This window comes from Schistocerca serialis, chromosome 8, assembly GCF_023864345.2.
Source record: "Schistocerca serialis cubense isolate TAMUIC-IGC-003099 chromosome 8, iqSchSeri2.2, whole genome shotgun sequence".
In the NCBI taxonomy this organism is placed as follows: Eukaryota; Metazoa; Arthropoda; class Insecta; order Orthoptera; family Acrididae; genus Schistocerca; species Schistocerca serialis.
The window spans coordinates 400,256,319-400,275,477 of record NC_064645.1 but is presented as its reverse complement, the minus strand read 5'-3'; the positions used below and the strand labels follow the sequence as shown (position 1 = coordinate 400,275,477).

Here is a 19,159-nt window from a genome sequence, read left to right as displayed (position 1 = left end):
AACTTCTGGTGGTGTTTGGGGCACATGACGCAATAAGGAAAGAATGTAAGCGGAGGAGAGACGAATGGGTATCCATTTTGGCGAAGATACTGGCCGAAAATACGGATACCACTTTTATGGGTGGCTTTGACGAAGTGGACATTGAAACTTCCTGGCAGATTAAAACTCTGTGCCGGACCGATACTCGAACTCGGGTCCCGAGTTCGAGTCTCGGTCCGGCACACAGTTTTAATCTGCCAGGAAGTTTCATATCAGCGCACACTCCGCTGCAGAGTGAAAATATCATTCAGAAAACATCCCACAGGCTGTGGCTAAGCCATGTCTCCGCAATATCCTTTCTTTCAGGAGTGCTAGTTCTGCAAGGTTCGAAGGACAGCTGCTGTTAAGTTTGGAAGGTAGGAGACGAGGTACTGGCAGAGGTAAAGCTGTGAGAATGGGGCGTGAATCGTGCTCGGGTAGCTCAGAGCACTTGCCCGCGAAAGGCAAGGTCCCGAGTTCGAGTCTCGGTCCAGCACACAGTTTTAATCTGCCAGGAAGTTTCATAACAGTGCACACTCCGCTGCAGGGTGAAAATCTCATTCTGAAAGTGGACATTGTTATGGTCCTGCAGCTGGAAACGAGAATCTCTGAAACGGCGAAGCTGATCGTCTGTTTGCGTACTGCTGTCGTGAACACCTATGGAAAGCAGCTGATGGATGGTGAAATAACGAGTAGGCCGTATGGTATTGGACTACCAAGTCTCATCACAAAACGAAGAGATCGGAGGATAGCTCGCTGTGTAATCCAGAATAGGCAGCGATCTGTGGTAGATCTGACGACAGTGTGCAATTCTGGTGCAGACACAAGTGTCTCGGAGCACACCGTCCAAAGGCCATTTTGAAGATGGAGCTCCATATCGCATGACCTCCTGCTTGTTCCTGTGGTGACTCAACTACATCTTCAGTTACGATTGCAGTGGTCACAGCATTACTGATTTTTCACCGTGGGTCAATAGAAACGTGTCTCCTATCGAATTAATCACATGTCCTCTTACACCACGTCAATGGCTGGTTTCTTACATGCTGTCATCCAGGCGAATGTGGCACGAAACATGCACTGCGCCATAGATGCATGTCAGTGAGTGCAGGATATTGCTATGGGGTACACTCAATTGGGCTTCCATGGAATCTGTGGTGAGAATCGAAGGTATCGGACATCAATGAACATTATTATTGCGGACCACCTGCGTCACTACATGCTTGAAGTCTCCCCCTAGGGCGATGACATCTTCCAACATCATAACTGCCCGTGTTGAAAGGTCAGAATCGTTTCACAGTGGATTGAGGGGCATTGCAGTGAACTCAGATAGACGTCTTTGCTAGGTAAGTGCCTGATCTGTCCCCACTGGAACACACATCGTGCGCCAGCTGCGTGCCTTTCAAACACCATCCCGTAACTTCACGGAATTGCTTGGGCTGTGCCTTGACATCTGGTGCCACATAATTCTAGAATCCTTCCCAGGACTTGTAGAATCCATGCCAAGCAAAATATCCGTCGTACTGTGTTTAAAAAGAGAAATATCAAGCTATTAAACAGGTGGTCATAATATTTTGGGTCTTCGGCGCATATACGCCACAGAAATGGTGCCACATAGTCAGCTGACCCTCCAGGTTGTATATGCCGGAATACATGCCCATGACCATAAAATGAATGAACTCGCTCCTCTCCTCAGAGGGGCAATATGGACTGACCGACCGCCGTGTTGTCCTCAGGCAATGGCGTCATTTGGACGTGATATGGTGGGATATTGGGTTATCACTTCCTTATCAAAGTCGTTTTCCGTTCTGTAGACCTTAGAGCATCGCCTTCTCATTCAGGTGGAACCTCAAACTGCGTCACGAGGTTGAGTGCATCCCATTACATTCCTTCCAGTGAGGAACAATCCCTGGTAGTATAGAAAAACGAACCCGGGACCCTCACACGGCAGTCAGTCTTTGACTACTCATCTACGAACACAGACGTAAAATGAAGATAACCAGTTTTTTGGCATCTCAAAGCGGACTGTCCTACACGTTTCTAAGGACTGACTTACCACACGCACCTATGCACCACAGTAGTCGTAAAAGGATACCAACTGCCATGCAGCAGAGACGTGTCCCTCTCCCGTCAATAACAATCAGTGTCAAACCTGCCCGCTAGGGACTGCTGCTGTCAGTGAACACAGGTCCATGTGAATCAGTTTTCGGGATAACATTGTTAAGCGAACAGCATGGAAGTGATACTTGGCGTCAGGTACCTTGAAAGAGAGCATTGCTCGAAGTGGAATATAAGACTGCACGACTTCTGTGGGCCAAAATACACAGAAACTGAAGGGAAGCTGACTAGAGGCATATACTGGTCTGACTTGTTGGGTTTCCCTGTCCTTTCAAATTATGCACGGCGTTTAACCCATAGTGTGTTGAGAGCGTAGTTCAGGCTGGAGGTGGGTCGAGTGACTTTCACATCACGACTTTGGGGCACTCATGCAAATTATCCTAAACATGAACCATTTAGAAATGACCATCCTGGTTATGACGGAGACCAAGCGACATCCTTTCTACTACAACATCATGATGAGTATGCTGTGGAAACGCTTCTTCCATGATAAATACAGCTATGTCATCATTATCCTCAAGGAAGGTGACTTCAATGTATTTCGGAACCCCCGTCGTACGTCGGTACTGACAGTTGCACATAAAATTCCTGCAAGAACTCTTTTCGAGAGGGTCCGTATCTGGATGAGGTATCGAATATATTGCTTCCCCCCACTTATACCTCCCGAGGAGATCACGAATGTAAAATTAGAGAGATTAGAGCACGCACGGAGGCTTTCAGACAGTCGTTCTTCCCGCGAACCATACGCGACTGGAACAGGAAAGGGAGGTAATGACAGTGGCACGTAAAGTGCCCTCCGCCACACACCGTTGGGTGGCTTGCGGAGTATAAATGTAGAATGTAGAAATCGGATTAAGCTTATTCCAGAGAGCATTTTGCCTGAATCTCAGTGTGGTTTCCGAACCTCCAGAAGCACAACAGGTATGAACTTTTGTGCCAGAAAACTCCAGGAAAACTCTAGAGGGCAACAGAAGCCTCTATATTTAATCAGCTACAGCCAGGAAAAAGTCATTGATTCACTAATCTGCCATATGGAAGGAACTGAAACATTCTGAATGTCGAAAACACTATGTGGAACTCAAGTTTTTGGTTGTCTATCCTTTTGACAGGAGGTCTTTGGGACAGCGGCTGTTTACTGTTATGAGAAAATCAAGCGCCTGTAGCCATCCTTATGATTTTATTTATTTTGTTGCAACCAGTTTCGGCGCTTCATTGTACCATCCTCAGGCTGTAGTTCATGAGGAGGGGGTTGACAGGATCTCTATATACACCACATCAGTGGCCTGCTTAACGGCTTACACAGACTATCTGAAAATTTTGGTGTCAGCACTCTAACCATCGTCAGTTGGCAGTTGATGGTTAGAGTGCTGACACCATAGTTTTCAGGTAGTCTGCGTAACCGGTTATGCTGGCCACTGATGCGATATTTATGGCTGTCGTGTGAACCCCTTCCGCATCAACTACAGACTGTAGATGGCGCATTGAAGCACCGAAACTGGTTGCAACAAAATAAAACCATAAGGACAGCTAGAGGCGTTTCATTTTTCCTCTATATGGCACTGGTTCGAGCTCTGCATGATGGCATGTCTGGGCTGGTTCTTCACAGTGACTCTGCATCAGATTCGTTTCCAATCACTCAAGGTTTAAAACAAGGCTGTGTGTTTGCTCAAACACTTTTGCTACTGTACCTGGCTGCCATGCTGTATGAATCATCTGCAAAGAACGAAGTAATGGAGGTTAAATTTCATTTTGGTGGAGCTCCTTTCAATCTGAGAACACTTAATTCGCATGGAAATTTCGGTTTGACGGAGGTCTTTTCCGTTTGGGAAGACTTTGTTCACAAAGACGTACCGAGGTTACCAGTGCGACAGAGCTGCAGGGCGCAAATGACACTGCATCACCTGGTCTAACACTGGCAGAGCTACAAGAGTCAGTCAACTGCTTTAAAACCGCGTGTGACCAAGGGAGAAACGAAGGTACTCGCAGAACCTGCCCCAGGATTAACTCTCCCTGAGTTCAATATCTCCACCCTAGACACAGCACTGGAGCAGGTTGAGCACTTTTCATATCTTGGAAGCATCTTGTCTAAACGGTGTATGTTGATAAAAGACTTGGGGGTGCCCATAAAGTATTTGGACGGTTAACGCACAGAGTCTTCATGAATAAAGAACTAAAACTGCATACCAAACTCATGGCGTACAGAGGTGTTGTCATCTCTGCACTCCAGTAAGGATGTGAAACTTTGATACCCTATCACCGTGATATCAAAAAACTTGTGTGCTTGCGCTAACAAAAAATGAGATATATCTTCAACAGTAAGTGGGAGGACGATGTGACTAGCATTGCGTTCTAGAGAAACCAGATATAAACAGCACTGAGGTAACCATCATCGCTCATCAACTGAGATGGTAAGGCCTTGTTACTCGCATGACTGATACAAGGCTTCCCCGTCAAGTCTTTTATGGTCAAATCTGCTCTGGCAGTAGATCTGATGGTGCCCCTCCCGAACGCTCTAAGCAAAAGCTAAAACACGTCATGAAGACGTCTGGCATAAACATACAAACGTGGGAAGAACGTACTGTTGGCCGGTTACTGTGAAGGAACACTACATTCGCGGCTGTCAGCTAGTATGAAGGAGAACGCATCAGACACGAAGAGTCGAAGCGACCATCAAGAAAGCTCCGTCAGTCACAACCCCACCCTCCTCCAACCATTCAGTACGATTTGTGTGGGGGTATATTTTGTAGCAGAACTGATCCGTTTAGCCATAGGAAGCACATCCATAGTTAAGCTGAGATGCTCATTCTATGCAGGAAGAAACTCTGCATGGCTGGCTCTAAGCACTATCGGACTTAACATCTGAGGTCATCAGTCCCCTGGACTTAGAACTACTTAAACCTAACTAACCTAAGGACATCAAACACATCCATGCCCGAGGCAGGATTCGAACCTGCGACCGTAAGAGCAGCGCGGTTCCGGACTGAAGTGCCTAGAACCGCTCGGCCACAGCGGCCGGCAAGAAACTCTGCATACTCGGCACTTACGTAAATCTAACAAAATGTTAAAAATTGAAGAGGAAGGTTATACGTGCCTGTTATCTAAAGAACATAGAAAGGCTATATAATATGAAGTATGTTCTAATTTACTGTTTTGTAGTATAAATGCACTGCACTTTAGAGACATGTCTTGATGGTAAGATTGCCACATTTGGATAAGTTTTCTTATGAAGTATGAGCTAGTGCTACGAAGTCCGAGAATATGGCCTGTAGCCGTCGGTAAACATTCAGATTAGCAAATGGCCACTTAAATGGTGGAAATCGGTAATCGATGTAGCCTCGAAAATTTCTGGCAGATTAAAACTGTGTGCCGGACCGAGATTCGAACTCGAGACCTTTGCCTTTCACGCGCAACTGCTCCAATAACTGAGCTACCAAAGCACGACTCACGTCGTCCTCACAGTTTTACTTCTGCCAGTACCTCGTCCCCTACCTTCCAAACATTACAGAAGCTCTCCAGCGAACCTTGCAGAACTAGCATTCCTGAAAGAAAGAATATTGCCGAGACATGGCTTAGCCACAGCCTAGGGTATGATTCCAGAATGAGATTTTCACTCTGCAGCGGAGTGTGCGCTGATAAGAAACTTCCTGGCAGATTAAAACTGTGTGCCGGAGCGAGACTCGAACTCGGAACCTTTGCCTTTCGCGGGCAAGTGCTCTACCAACTGAGCTACCCAACCAAGACTCACGTCGTCCTCACAGTTTTACTTCTGCCAGTACCTAGTCTCCTACCTTCCAAACTTTACAGAAGCTCTCCTGCGAACCTTGCAGAACTAGCACTCCTGAAAGAAAGGATATTGCGGAGACATGGCTTAGCCACAGCCTGTGGGATGTTTCCTGAATGATATTTTCACTCTGCAGCGGAGTGTGCGCTGATATGAAACTTCCTGGCAGATTAAAACTGTGTGCCGGACCGAGACTCGAACTCGGGACCTTTGCCTTTCGCGGGCAAGTGCTCTACCAGCTGAGCTACCCAAGCACGATTCACGCCCTGTCCTTACAGCTTCAATTTCGCCAGTACCACGTCTCCTACCTTCCAAACTTCACAGAGTTTCTCACTGTTGGAGCGAGGATTTAACCCCAGCAATGTCGGAGAAAGCAACCTAGTATGGTTGTTTGGATGCAGTCTCCAGTTCACGTGGATGCCTGCTGCTACTGGAGACAAAATCCTTGGAAAGCGACTGAATGCCTCATCTAATGATCTCGTGTATTCATACTATGTTTGCCTGCTAAAACACTTTTAAAAAAGAGAAGCACCACAAAGGAATTATCAAAATGGTACGAAATCGGTGGATGTGAATTACATGCACAGACAAACAAATAATTACAAATGAGAAAAATTGGATGACTTATTGAAGAAGAAGTGCATCATAGACTGAGCAGGTCGCTAACGCGTTGGTCCACCTCTGGACCTTGTGCAAGCACGTACTCCGCTTTGCACTGATTGATCGGACGTCCTCCCGAGGAATACCGTGCCAAATTCGGTCCAATTGACACGTTAAATAGCCAAAATCCAGAGCAGGGTGAAGGGCCCCCTGTACGTAATGCCCCCAACGTTTTCAGTTGAGGAGAGGTATGGTGACCCTGCCGGCCAACGTAGAGTTTCGCAAGCACAAAGACAAGCAGTAGAAATTCACGCCGTGTGCATGCGGGCATTATCTTATCGAAATGTAAGCCGAGGATGGTCTACATCTACATCTACATCCACACCTCGCAAGCCACCTGACGGTGTGTGGCGGAGGGTACCTTGAGTACCTCTATCGGTTCTCCCTTCTATTCCAGTCTCGTATTGTTCGTGGAAAGAAGGATTGTCGGTATGCCTCTGTGTGGGCTTCTAATCTCTCTGATTTGATCCTCATGGTATCTTCCCGAGATATAAGTAGGAGGGAGCAATATACTGCTTGTCTCCTCGATGCAGGTATGTTCTCAAAACTTCAACAAAAGCCGTACCGAGCTACTGAGCGTCTCTCCTGCAGAGTCTTCCACTGGAGTTTATCTGTCATCTCCGTAACGCTTTCGCGATTACTAAATGATCCTGTAACGAAGCGCGTTGCTCTCCGTTGGATCTTCTCTATCTCTTCTATCAAACCCATCTGGTATGGATCCCACACTGCTGAGCAGTATTCAAGAAGTGGGCGAACAAGCGTACTGTAACCTACTTCCTTTGTTTTCGGAGTGCATTTCCTTAGGATTCTTCCAGTGAATCTCAGTCTGGCATCTGCTTTACCGACGATCAACTTTATATGATCATTCCATTTTAAATCACTCCTAATGTCTACTCCCAGATAATGTATGAAGTTAACTGCTGCCAGTTGCTGACCTACTATATTGTAGCTAAATGATGAGGGATCTTTCATTCTATATATTCGCAGCACATTACACTTGTCTACATTGCATTCCCTACACCATGCGTCAATTCGCAGCAGATCCTCCTGTATTTCAGTATAATTTTCAGTTGTTAAAACCTCTCTATATACCACAGCATCATCCGCAAAAAGCCTCAGTGAACTTCCGATGTTACCCACAAGGTCATTTATGTATATTGTAAATAGCAACGGTCCTACGACACTCCCCTGCGGTACACCTGAAATCACTGTTACTTCGGAAGACTCCTCTCCACTGAGAATGACATGCTGCATTCTGTTATCTAGGAACTCTTCAATCCAATCACACAATTGGTCTGATAGCCCATATCCTCTTACTTCATTAAGCGACTGTGGGGAACTGAACGCCTTGCGGAAGTCAAGAACCACGGAATCTACCTGGGAACCCGTGTCTATGGCTCTCTGAGTCTCGTGGACGAATAGCGCGAGCTAGGTTTCACACGATCGTCGTTTTCGAAACCCATGCTGATTCCTACAGAGTAGATTTATGGTCTCCAGAAAAGTCATTATACTCGAACATAATACGAGTTCCTACATTCTACAACTGATCGACGTTAGAGATATAGGTCTATAGTTCTGCACATCCGTTCGACGTCCCTTCTTGGAAACGGGAATCACCTATGCCCTTTTCGAATCCTTTGGAACGCTACGCTCTTCTAGAAACCTACGGTACACCGCTGCAAGAAGAGGGGCAAGTACCTTCGCGTACTTCGTTTAAAATCGAACTGGTATCCCATCAGGTCCAGCGGCCTTTCTTGTTTTGAGCGATTTTAGTTGTTTCTCTATCCCTCTGTCGTCTATTTCGATATCTACCATTTTGTCATCTGTGCGACAATCTAGAGAAGGGCAACAAAACCGGGAGTAGAATATCGCCGACGTACCGCTAAGCTGTGAGTGTGGAGCGGACGACAACCAAAGGGATTCGGCTGTGAGAAGAAATGTCACACCACATCATCACTCCTGTTTGTTGGGCCGTATGGCTGGCAATGGTGGTGTTCATATCCCACCGCTGTGTAGGTGTCTCCAAACACGTCTTCACTGACCGCCAGGGCTCAATTCGCAGCGGGACTAATCCCTGAAGACAATTGTACTCCAGTCAATGAGAATCCGTGCCGAAGAAGTGTCTGGAGACATCCTGGACAGTAGTGGGATACCAGCCGAACTCATTTCACCGGGGAACTCGTTTCCCTGGACATACTGTAACACTGGCCAATGCTTCGAGGGTCGCTCTGAATGTAAGGCCCCATATTTGTTCCTTCAAGAACTATTTATTCTACTCAATATAATTTAAACACATGAAAGCATGATGTTTTTCCACGCCGTATTTTTCCACGCAGCTTACCTCCCATTTTATGGCCTTCCTCCTGAGAGACACACGGATGTGTATGTCCTTTTCGTACCAGTGTTTGCCAGCTCACGAAGTCATTTCTTTATAGCGTGAATTATCCTTTTGTCGTCCTCAAAAAGTGTTGAACAAATGCTGTCCTTCAAAGGGGCACGCAAGTGAAGGTTCAAGGGAGCTAGGCCATGTCTATGGCGCAAGTGGTACCACTGTACGCCTCTGTTACGAGATGTGTCCAGAAGCCGTCGTATTCCTGTGCGACCGAGCATTATCGTGCCGAACCGAACATCACCGGGTTGCTGTTGCACAGAAGTCACCGGAAACACGTACAGGGTGTGGTTAAGGTATTGATGTAGTCCTCTGAATTAATGGTACTCCCTCTTGCGTCACATCGATCTAGATGCTTATCTGTCGAGCATTTCGTACTCGGCATGTGTGCAGGTTCAAATTTAGTATATTATTCCTGCTAAAGCCGGCGATGCGATACTATAGTTACCTCATTTACTGTATTAGCCTCAGGTGATGTGGAGATGCTTTCCCTGGGGCCGCTGAGCAGAAAAATACTCTCGCAACAAGACTGGTACCTGGTGATGTGGAAGTGAAATGTTCCCAGACTGCTGCGGAGAAAATTATTCTCGCAGCAGATCCGGCCAACCTGTTGCCCGCCTGCGATGGCCGTCACATCGATGGTGATCAAACACTCAGATCCGAAATTACAGCCATCATGATCTTATCAGCAGAAGGAGTTGCTTTGAATTTTTTATTCCGTGAAGGCTGAGGAAGACGCAATTACATTGACTGACTTTTTGTTTCGGGCTCAACATGATGAACCTGGGTTTCATCACATGCCACAATTCAGAGCATGAAGGCCCCCTCCTCAACTGTAACAATTCAAAATAAACTTTGTCTTTTAGATTTGTATTCCAATGTATGACAGGGCAGAACCCACCTTGCACGCACTTTTGAGTATCTAAGAGCGTGGAAAATTACAAACACTTACTTGGTCGATTACAGCATCAGTGCCAACTGCTGAGTCGTAATGTGTCGATTCTCGCGAATGAGAACGTCAACAGCACGCTGAGACATGCCAAGCGTGACACCCGTTGATGATCTTCCGGCTTCAGTGAATTCATATTTAATGTCTCGTATCCGCAAAATTTTGGTCGGTTGGAGATAAAAGAAGTGGCTCATTACATTCTAGGTAACGTTTGTACAAATAGCTGTCATGTGATGTGTATCGGTTTACAAAACGACCAGGAGTTGGGATTTTTCAATATGATATCCGCAAATGTTAGCATCGACGTGTATCAGGACGATGGGTTAGTTCCGCGAGTGGATCAAAGGAAATTATTTTGGCGCACTCAGTCCTTACACCGGATTTCTGAATGTGTTTCTACAGGGTACTGGTCGGATTCCTTGACTTTCAGCGAAGTTGTAAGAATTCAGTAGACACACCAATACAGTCATGGAGAACATCACAACAGATCTGTTTGAATATCCTTGGTAAAGTGGTCACCATCGCACGGATCTTACATCCAGTGTATCCTAGCTCAATGAAAGTACATCAGACTTTTCACTTTGACGGAGTGGTAAATCATGTATATAACCCTTTAAAAATTGTAATCATCGTATACGAAACGTTTTTCTTGGATTTCAAAAACACGGTCCACTCAATGAATGTCTAAATAGTTGACAGTGGATTGGATTTTGAGATTCTGTATATTTCTGTAACATGGAAAGCTATTATAGAAGCATGAATAAAATCAGAGATAGACTGTTTTGGAGGGACAGAGAGGGAAGGACAGAGATAGAAGGGGAGACAGACAGACAGACAGAGAGAGAGAGAGAGAGAGAGAGAGAGAGAGAGAGAGAGAGAGAGAGAGAGGGAGGGAGGGAGGGAGGGAGGGGGGGAGGGAGGGAGAACGTTCTCTTTTCGATGGTGGATGAATTAATTCAGTGGGTCACTTGACTGATATTTCGTCGGAGTTTCTGCCTACCATTGACGTGAAGGACGGGTGCAGAGTTATTGAGACGCTTGATATCGTCGTATTTCACAAAGTTGTGCAACATATAGGGCACCTCATATGCGTACTTGGGCACGCATTGAGTCTCCCATGCTATCCCCGCAAACGCATAACGATCATATTGTGCACCGTGCAAGTCAAAATACAATTGGTTACCTCTGTGAAGCAAATTAGGTGCAACAGTCCGTTCAGACAGGCACTAATTCCCTTTGGACGTACACACATGCTGTTATATGTTGAAATCAGGCTTAACGCCACTATGTGTTCGACTGCAGTAAGTTAACGTCTGAGTGGATTGAAGCTCCGACGCATCGTAGAAAGGTATCCTATCAGAACGGCACCTTTGCTACGCTTGTGATGAGAGGAGGTGTTTCTCATCAAACTAGCAGTCCGAGCGAACGAGCCCTTTCGTTACATCACTGTTGAGTGTGGTGTGATGAACGGAGTATAGTATCCTTACTGTTTTTCCTGGCAGGCTAAACCAAGTATAAAGTGTCCACAATCAATCCTGTATAATGTGCTTATTGTTCTCTTTCTGATAAGTGGTAATGTTTATGAACCTCTTCCTTTTATTAAATCTGACTGCCTTTTTGAAAGAAATCTATCTACAAATGAAAGCTATTTACAGATTCTGCAACATGCAATCAACACAGACATTCTGAAGTCGTTTTCTTCGTCTGAGCGACTAATTTGCAATTCCTGTAAAAATATCTGCTCTTTGCTACCTTAAAAAAAAGTGGATCTGTGATGGGTTGTGTCAATCATGTCTTGATGTAAATTTGTTGTCAAGTGATTTGTTTGAAATGAGAAACACCTATAATCATTCCTTTTTCATTATCACTGTTATCAGACACTTTTACGTTATTCCACCATTTATGCCCATTATGTGCAAGTAAAAATAAACTTGCTCACGTAATTTTACATCCACACGTCAGTTTCCTCATACGCTCTCCTCCTCCCATCTTCACACTATTAATTCAGACACTCGTTCTTCACATCAGTCGACGTAATCTCTCCCACAATTAATTGTCTCTCTCGACGTTGCAACTCGGCTTTCTGCTTCTGTTTCTGTGTGTGTATTCCGCCACTGTCTGCTCCTGGCTCGCCAATCTACCTGGTGTACGTGTTTCGGGTGACGCTGCTGGGTTTGGCGTCCTGGATTATTTGTAATGATTTCAACTTATTCAATGTGTCTTTCCGTATTACCTGGCGATGTATTTGCTAATCATTGTCTTTTCCGTGTGATGCATTATTTCGATCAACGTTTGCTTTGAGTTCCGGTTTATTTCACCTCGAAGCTAGCTTACACAATGTTCGATTGTTCTGCAGTGAATGAAATGCAATGTGACATCTGAGTTTACCGCAGATTTCGTCTCATTATACGTTGCGCACTGCGAAGATTCCTCTTCTTTTACCGATTTGTTTATATAAGACTTGAAAATGACATTGTGAAAGAAGATATCTAAATGACTAGCGACTAGGTTTCAGTGGTAACTTTACCGATGACAACAGTATCTACACATTTACAGTGAGTCAAAAATTTTCTCAAAGTATAAGGGACCATCAAAAAGCTTCGGTTTGAGGACGTTGCTGCAACGTATACACAACGTCTCAAGACTTCAATGTGTGTAAACAGGGTGGTCCATTGATCGTGACTGGGCCAAATATCTCACGACATAAGCGTCAAACGAAAAAACTACAAAAAACGAAACTTCGAAACTTGTCTAGCTTGAAGGGGGAAACCAGATAGCGCTATGGTTGGACCGCTAGATGGCGCTGCCATAGGACAAAGGGATATCAACTGCGTTTATTTAAATAGGAACCCCCATTTTTTATTACATATTCGTATAGTACGTAAAGAAATATTAATGTTTTTGTTGGACCACTTTTTTCGCTTTGTGATAGATGGCGCTGTAATGGTCACAAACATATGGCTCACAATTTTAGACGAACAGTTGGTAACAGGTAGGGTTTTTAAATTAAAATACAGAACGTAGATACGTTTGAAGATTTTATTTCGGTTGTTCCAATGTGATACATGTACCTTTGTGAACTTATTATTTCTTAGAACGCATGCTGTTACAGCGTGATTACCTGTAAATACCACATTAATGCAATAAATGCTCAAAATGATGTCCGTCAACCTCAATGCATTTGGCAATAGGTGTCACGACATTCCTCTCAACAGCGAGTAGTTCACCTTCCGTAATGTTCGCACATGCATTCACAATACGGTGATGCTTTTTGTTAGGCATTGTCGGTGGATCACTATAGCGAATATCCTTCAACTTTACCCACAGAAAGAAATCCGAGGACGTCAGATCCGGTGAACGTTCGGGCGATGGTATGGTGCTTCGACGACCAATCCACCTGTCATGAAATATGCTATTCAATACCGCTTCAACCGCATGCGAGCTATGTGGCGGACATCCATCATGTTGGAAGTACATCGCCCAACTGTCATACAGTGAAACATCTTGTAGTAACATCGGTAGAACATTACCTAGGAAATCAGCATACATTGCACCATTTATATTGCAATCGATAAAATGGGGGCAAATTATCCTTCCTTCCATAATGCTGCACCATACATTAACCCGCCAAGTTCGCTGATGTTCCACTTGCCGCATCCATCGTGGATTTTCCGTTGCGCAGTAGTGCTTATTATGCCGGTTTACGTTACCGCTGTTGGTGAATGACGCTCGTCGCTAAATACGACACGTGCAAAAAATCTGTCGTCTTCCCGTAATTTCTCTTGTGCCCAGTGCCAGAACTGTAAACGACGTTCAGAATCGTCGCCATACAATTCCTGGTGCATAGAAATATGTTTCGGGTGCAATCGATGTTGCTGTAGTATTCTCAACACCAACGTTTATGTGATTCCCGATTCTCGCGCAATTTGTCTGCTACTGATGTGCTGACTAGCCGCGACAGCAGCTAAACATCTACTTGGGCATCATCATTTGTTGCAGATCGTGGTTGACCTTTTCCGCAATTGGTAAACGATCCATTTTAACACGGGTGATGTATCACGAAGCAAATACCGTCCGCACTGGCGGTACTTATACGTTGTGACTATACAGCGCCATCTACCATAAAGCGAAAAAGGTGGTCCAACTAAAACATTAATATTTCTTTGCGTACTACACGAATATGTAATAAAAATGGGGGTTCCTATTTGAAAAAACGCAGTTGATATCCGTTTGATCTATGGCAGAGCCATCTAGCGGGCCAACCTTAGCGCTATCTGGTTTGCCCCTTCAAACTAAATGAGTTTCGTTCTTTGTAGTTATTTCGTTTGATGCTTACTTCGTAAGATATTTGGCCCTGTCACTGTCAATGGACCACCCTGTAAAAGCATCGACATTTAGGTAAGGCATAAATGTGTCATTCGTGTTTTTCTGTCGTGCGTTCGGCAAACGCTGGAACATGAACTATTGCGACGATATTATCAAATGCACCCAGACACGACCAACGTGCTGTTATTCTGTTCTCGGTTGCCGAAGGACAAACACCAGTAGACGCCCGTCGGATAATGAAGAATGTGTGTGGGGCAGCACGTCTGTCGGAAACCAACGTTGTGAAATGGTGCGCGGGAAGCAACGCTGCTGATTCAAAAAAATGCACGTCCACGTTTTGCAAATGTCGTAACGCAGAAATTACGCCAACTCAAGTGGTAGATACTCGAGCACTCTCCCGATAGTTCTGATGACTACCCGTACGACTATCAGGCATTCGGTTCCCTATAAAAGGCCTTGAAGGGTGGAAATTTCTGTCGGGTGATGGGCAGCAGGCGGTATCTTCGACGCCGCCGTCGGTTGGTTGATTTCCTTACTGTTCACAGCGATGACTGGCATACCGATTCTGAACTCGGCAGTTTTCGAACAGAAACTTTTTGACCGCCCTAATGTTTCACACTGAATGTTTAGCTCCAACGAGTTACCGAAAGCATCACACACGTTCTCTGCTCGAGCATACATTTCAGTAACAAAGTATTAGCAAGTGAACTAAATGCAGACCACGCAGATACTGATAGCCCACAAGAGAATTAACAAATAATTTGATCCAAAGTTAGTGTTCTAGTCCTCTTTAGGAAAACATTTTATTTTCCAAGATCACAAGGTAGGCTTCAGCGATTACTAGTTTCGATCAGTCATATGACCATCTTCAGATCTTTAACTATACCGGCGGCTAAAGACCAATATTCGTAATAGTCATCTTGGGGTTGAAGCTCTTTTTTCCGTGTTTGCTTTAACAATACGTATGTTTTTGGATAGGGGCCGCCTTTAGCAAAACACAGTTTTGTTTTTTTAACCCAAGCATGTTTCACTGCACTTCCAGCATCTTCAGTGGGCCACTGAAGATGCTGCAACGTCAGCGAAACATGTTTGGGTTAAAAAACAAAACATACGTAATACTCGTAACAGAAAGAAGAGACGAAATTAATCGTCTCAGAATAGTTGTCAGAGTAATTACCACATAACGAAAAGCAGTGTCTACAGCGACTACTGAAGTGAGTCGCTTTGTCATATTTATGTATACAGTTCCAAACTGTAAAATGTAATGAAATAAAGTTTTACAGAAACAATCCCCAGTCATCAGTAAAAAATTAAGTGCAAAAATATTTTTTGAGTAACACGTATCCCAAATTATGTGGCTATAATACATACGTATCAGATACCGTACTCACCATTTCATTGTGCGGTGTAACAGATACATCATAGTATGGTACTGAGACAGTATAAGGAGCAGTTTTGTCTGTTGATGGTATCTGATGAAACCATGCTGCTGACAGTACTAGGCAGACGGAACAGTATTCTGTATACCGACTTCTGATTCACTGAAGCTGCCATCAGATGGCAGTTCCGTAAACATACAATACTTTCACATAGCAAAACAATAAAAAATAACGAAAAAATTATGCAGTAATTTAAAAGGTAGATGTTGAGTTCATTATAATATATTACACCTGAAAATTTGAAAGCTGCACAGACAGAGCCAAACAATGGAGTAGGTGATAAAGACTGACGTTCTAGTAGTTCGATACATCGGACTATACGTACCTGTTTCAACGTAAAATGCCAGACACCACATGAGACAGTAGTATGTTTAAAATTATAAAATAGGAATACAATGTACTTTTACAAATTTCAAATATAATTTATTGTGGTCGGTGGCTACTCAAGTACCGGACGGTCAACGTAGTAATATACAAGTTATATGAGAGAAAACTATTTTGTCTGATCTGCAAGGTACCTGAAAGCATATATAGTTAATGGCTATATTTAAATACATGTCAATGTTTCATCCTGAATAACAGCAAATAATAAAATACTAAAGGTTATGACGAAACCTGATAAATATATTTAAAGCAAATGTGAATGTTACGTAAAAGAAGAGACGTATGAAGACGCAACTACTATAAACACATACAGTGATGTAGCGTTAGTAATTGAGGAGAAATATGAGTATCTACAAGCTTACATACAACTAACGTAAGTGAATTGTGTCTATAGAATGCAGCATTCTCACACGTACTATGTGGTATATATGCGCTAATGCAACACATATGGCAGTCAAAACAGTACAAATATAATGTCTTTTAAATTTAATAGTTCCAGCATTTCTAATTTATAAGTCGACAAGATTAAAACCTATTTTTACAAAACAAACAGTTAAGAGCTGAGGAATACATTGTGCGTAGATCGATGTACTTTATTATTATAATGCCTATTGAACCTAAGCCAATCGCACATTGACTGCAGAATGTGATACCAGTAATACAAAAGCATGGTAGATACGTAGAGTATGGTGACAGATGTAAGTAATCACTAAAATTCAATACATCACAAGCAAACGCTCTGGCTGTACATACTGCAACATCTACGTAAATCTAACTGAAGAGGAAGGTTATACGTGCCTGTTATCTAAAGAACATAGAAAGGCTATATAATATGAAGTATGTTCTAATTTACTGTTTTGTAGTTTAAATGCACAGCACCATAGAGACATGTCTTGATGGTAAGATTGTCACATATGGAAAAGTTTTCTTATGAAGTATGAGCTAGCGCTACGAAGCCCGAGAATATGGCCTGTAGCTGTCTGTTAACATTCAGATTAGCAAATGGCCACTTAAATGGTCGAAATCGGTAATCAAAAATGGCTCTGAGCACTATGGGACTTAACATCTGTGGTCATTAGTCCCCTAGAACTTAGAACTACTTAAACCTAACTAACCTAAGGACATCACACACATCCATGCCCGAGGCAGGATTCGAACCTGCGACCGGAGCGGTCACGCGGTTCCAGACTGAAGCGCCTAGGCCGCACGGCCACTCCGACAGGCGAAATCGGTAATCGATGTAGCCTCGAAACTTTCTGGCAGATTAAAACTGTGTGGCGGACCGAGATTCGAACTCGGGACCTTTGCCTTTCACGCGCAACTGCTCTACCAACTGAGCTACCAAAGCACGACTCACGTCGTCCTCACAGTTTTACTTCTGCCAGTACCTCGTCTCCTACCTTCCAAACTTTACAGAAGCTCTCCAGCGAACCTTGCAGAACTAGCACTCCTGAAAGAAAGGATATTGCGGAGACATGGCTTAGCCACAGCCTAGGGTATGATTCCAGAATGAGATTTTCACTCTGCAGCGGAGTGTGCGCTGATAAGAAACTTCCTGGCAGATTAAAACTGTGTGCCGGAGCGAGACTCGAACTCGGAACCTTTGCCTTTCGCGGGCAAGTGCTCTACCAACTGAGCTACCCAACCAAGACTCACGTCGTCCTCCCAGTTTTACTTCTGCCAGTACCTAGTCTCCTACCTTCCAAACTTTACAGAAGCTCTCCTGCGAACCTTGCAGAACTAGCACTCCTGAAAGAAATGAATTACTACAACACTGAAAAAGTTATGTAATTATGATTCAAAATTCATTACATACGAGGACCAAAGTTCTTGACCCTATTATACATGTGTCCGGTGGGCGTGTACAAAACATTACCATTGACGATTTTTACTAATTTAACTGAGATCCTATGACAAACTGCTACATGAAAACGCGATGAGATTCCAAAACCATCAGGGTATTAAAAAGAACTGTATGATACGGCCGTTCTCATGAAGATGATGATTCTCCCTTATTTTCATATACCAGTCACGACTGCTCCTGCGCAACGGAAACTTTTCTGTGGGTAGGAAAAATGTCACCGACAGAAATATTAACTACTGGCCATTGAAACTGCTACACCAAGAAGAAATGCAGATGATAAACGGGTATTCATTGGAGAAATATATTATACTACAACTGACATGTGATTACATTTTCACGCAATTTGGGTGCATAGATCCTGAGAAATCAGTACGCAGAACAACCACCTCTGGCCGTAATAACGGCCTTGATACGCCTGGGCATTGAGTCAAACAGAGCATGGATGGCTTGTACAAGTACAGCTGCGCATGCAGCTTCAAGACGATACCACAGTTCATCAAGAGTAGTGACTGGCGTATTGTGACGAGCCAGTTGCTCGGCCACCATTGAACAGACGTTTTCAATTGGTGAGAGATCTGGAGAATGTGCTGGCCAGGGCAGCAGTCGAACATTTTCTGTATCCAAAAAGGCCCGTATAGGACCTGCAACATGCGGTCGTGCATTATCCTGCTGAAATGTAGGGTTTCGCAGGGATCGAATGAAGGGTAGAGCCACGGGTCGTAACACATCTGAAATGTAACGTCCACTATTCAAAGTGCCATCAATACGAACAAGAGGTGACCGAGACGTGTAACCAATGGCACTACATACCATGACGCCGGGTGATACGCCAGTATGGCGATGACGAATACACGCTTCCAATGTACGTTCACTTCGATGTCGTCAAACACGGATGCGACCATCATGATGCTGTAAACAGAACCTGGATTCATCCCAAAAAGTGAGGTTTTGCCATTCGTGCATCCAGGTTCGTCGTTGAGTACACCATTGCAAGTGCTCCTGTCTGTGATGCAGCTTCAAGGCTAACCGCAGCCATGGTCTCGGAGCTGATAGTCCATGCTGCTGCAAACCTCGTCGAACTGTTCGTGCAGATGGTTGTTGTCTTGCAAACGTGTCCATCTGTTGACTCAGGGATCGAGACTTGGCTGCACGGTCCGTTACAGCCATGCGTATAAGATGGCTGTTATCTCGACTGATAGTGACACGAGGCCGTTGGGATCCAGCACGGGTTTCC

At 44.3% G+C, this 19,159-nt stretch overlaps 1 protein-coding gene across 1 annotated transcript in view; it reads right to left on the bottom strand.

Annotated features, from left to right (window-relative positions):
- Positions 1-19,159, bottom strand: part of LOC126417034 (uncharacterized) — a 697,139-nt gene that overhangs the window by 27,108 nt on the left and 650,872 nt on the right. The gene's annotated exons all lie outside the window — the stretch shown is intronic.